Source organism: Nicotiana tomentosiformis, chromosome 11 (assembly GCF_000390325.3).
Source record: "Nicotiana tomentosiformis chromosome 11, ASM39032v3, whole genome shotgun sequence".
Lineage (NCBI taxonomy): Eukaryota > Viridiplantae > Streptophyta > Magnoliopsida > Solanales > Solanaceae > Nicotiana > Nicotiana tomentosiformis.
Window position 1 is genome coordinate 6912203 of NC_090822.1, and position 3314 is coordinate 6915516.

Sequence of the window (3314 nt, forward strand, 5' to 3'; positions counted from 1 at the left end):
ATCTAAAACATGCTATTAATTGCCATACTTGTGTTTAGACAGCATGCCTATAGGATGTATATGCTTTTTCTATCTCTCGTGCCTATAGGACTTCAGATGGTTAATCAAATTGCTTTTATTTTTTATGTACTGTCCATCTAGATATAATGATTATAGGACACTAATCTCTTAATCAACCGCTCCCGCCATTTTATAACACTTCCACATAGATAGCATGCCTATAGGTATAAGTATGATATAAGTGAACTCAAATGTGCTATTAGAAATGTCGTCTACTGTTATCCGCCTGGAAGTCATACCTATAAAATCAAACGCTGGTAACTCCTAGTTTCTAATATCCTTCACCGTCCATTGTGTAAACAGCTTAGAAATCATGTCTATAGGTTTGTAATATTTGTAACCTGCAAGCTAGTTAACTTGGAACAGTGACACCTGAAGTCAGTCACCTAGAAATCCTCCGTATAGGAATTTTACATTGATTGTTGAGTAGTTCAAATCACATCGAAACTATGCCTATAGGTCTGGAACAATTTAACATACCAAACCTGCTTATCTATAATTTTCTGTTTAAATAATCTGAACATCGCTAGTATAACTAGAATTGTCTGCCTAATTTAAGGCGTGCATTTGTGTCAATATGAGGAGGTGAATTTGAGCCTTTTGTGTTGATTGCATGCAGTCCTGCTTGTTTTGAATGCGCGATTAGATTAATCATTTTGAGAAACCTAGGTAATGTCTAGAATCATCCAAATAAAGGTCCAAAGCCTCATGGATCACAGGTACGGTACAGGTAGTTTACGCATAGGGTACGGTTTAGAATTGAATTAGAGCGTCTTTTTGTAATGACTTCAACATAGTAATTGGGTAGCAGGAGATGATAGTATGTACCTGCTGAATCATATGAGTAACGCCTTACCTTAAGGGAGTTGCGAATTATTATTTATGTTGCACGGGGTGATCCTTTAGGCAAAAAAACATTGGACCCCCCTTCTTTTCTTTATCTGCTTTTTATTCGCACTTAGTCATCTAATATAGATTAATGTAGTTGCAACCTTTAATCATTTGTCCCGACTCTCAGGTGTTATGATAAGACTCTTCGACTTCTATGTTTATCTTTGTTTATTCTATCACCTAGCCTAATCATATAAAGTTAGTCTGTGACCCATAGTTATGGACCTCGAAGAGTGCATAACACCTTCTATTCGAGGTAATTTTAGCCCTTACCCGATCTTTGGTGATGCGGACTAGTCAAACAGAATTATCTACAAATTGGTGCCCTAACGCATCTTAAAATATTGTTAGGTGGTGACTCTTCTCTTTTAACAACTCCTTAAATGAGCTGTCAAAGGTTGAAACCCGTTTTCGCGAGCAAACGGGGCGCGATAGTATGGCGACTCTGCTGGGGATGAGGCTTAGGCTCTTACTATGACGTACTTGATTTATGTGGATTACTTTCCTTGTTTGTTTTAAACTGCTATGACATGCACATCCCTTTCCTTATTCACCTTTATTTGTTTTAAACTGCTATGACATGCATATATCTTTCCTTATTCACCTTTATTTGTTTTAAACTACTATAACATGCGCATCCATCTTTCCTTGTTTGTTTTAAACTACTCCGTCTTCTATCTCAACTGTTGATCTCAAAGAGTAACGACCCACAGACCCCATCTCCTCTTTAATTAACCAAACCCAAACCCTAAAGACTCATTCCTCATCCCCTCCACCCCTAAATCACCTCTACTCTTGAATGTTATCTCGTCTCTAAAAGAAACCCTACCACCCGCCTCAAATTCTCTCCGATTCCAAACTAAGCATAGAATCAGTCCATGATTTACTTACCTGTTTTAAGGTACGATGATGGTGTATACACGCTTGTGGCATTACTTAGAGTTCTTGCCTTATTTTTGGCAAGAACTATCTTCCGAGATTTGGTTTGGTCGACTCTGATGCTGTGGAGATTTGGACGATGTCTCGTCTGTATACATCATACAAGGAAGGATCCTTGATTCTTGGTTCGATTCTCATTTGCCTGGACCCAACTAGGGTTTGAGAATCTCCTTCTCCTTTGCCGATTTTGATTGTATGTAATATATTCTTTCCTTCTTTGTGTTTGATTGATAATTTTCCATGTTTGTCTACTTAATTTGAACATTATATAAACCCATTTAGAGAGGACTTGGTCACTAAAATTTACCACTATTACTATCTTATTCTCTCATTCTATATTATTCTGAACTTTGGCTCTTGACCGGCTGAAAGCTAAGGCCACCGAAATTCGACTGGTTGATCCTTTCTTAGTGCGATCACGGCCCGGGGTTCATCTGAAACCCTTGGGAACTTTGACGCACTAAAATTATTTTCGGTTCCCCTGCTTTCTATTGACTTTTAAAGTACCCCAGAGACTGTTCTACCTGTTTATTTATTTGTCAATTGATAGCTGGTAAGTTCTTTGACCTTAGCAGTTCATCCTCTTTCATTTGTGTTCATATTCAGTATATTTATGCTACTGAGACTTTTGTGAATCAATATTTTCCTATGTCAACTATATTTGAAACCTTATTGGTTCTAAAGCTGTTTTGTGATTCTAAACTCTTTTCTCACCTTTGAACTTGCCTACAATTCCCAGCTCTAACATCTATCTATTACATGTGTTCAGTATTAATGATTTTTGATTCTCTTAAGCATTTTTACCCTAATGTGTGTGTTTGATTGCTTATTTCCTACTACTCTCCCTGAGATTATCCCCTATTTTGTTCTGTATCCTTATGATATACCAACTTATGTGTTTTAATATATCTAATACTCTACTGTGACCAATTCTTAACTATGATTTCAGCCAATTGTGAGCTTTATGATGTGCTCCATGCTTAGTTCAATCTTGTGTTATTTAAATATACTTATAGTCTATAAGGATATATGCAATATCCAGCCTTTATGTGACAATCTAGTTCTTAATGTGTCTTTGCCTATTGAGAATTGTGGCTATACTAAACATGTTTAGTCTATTATATTATGCTGATGTTTGTTGTCAAGCCGGAGTTTTCTTTCCTACCCTGTCCTGGATTATTATGTTAACCAAACTCATGCTTAGAAAGTAATTTAGTCCACGTTTAACTTTTTACTCTTCAGGTCCTACTGTCTATGAGGACCTGTTATTATGCATTTGTGATTCTATTGCGTGATTGCTGAATTGTTCAATCCTTCATTCCTTAGCACCAGTCAAGACCTTAGGAATAAGTCTTACAGCTGACCTTCTTTCACTACACATGGCCAAATAGTATTAGAATTGATGTTTGCTTCTCCTACCGTTG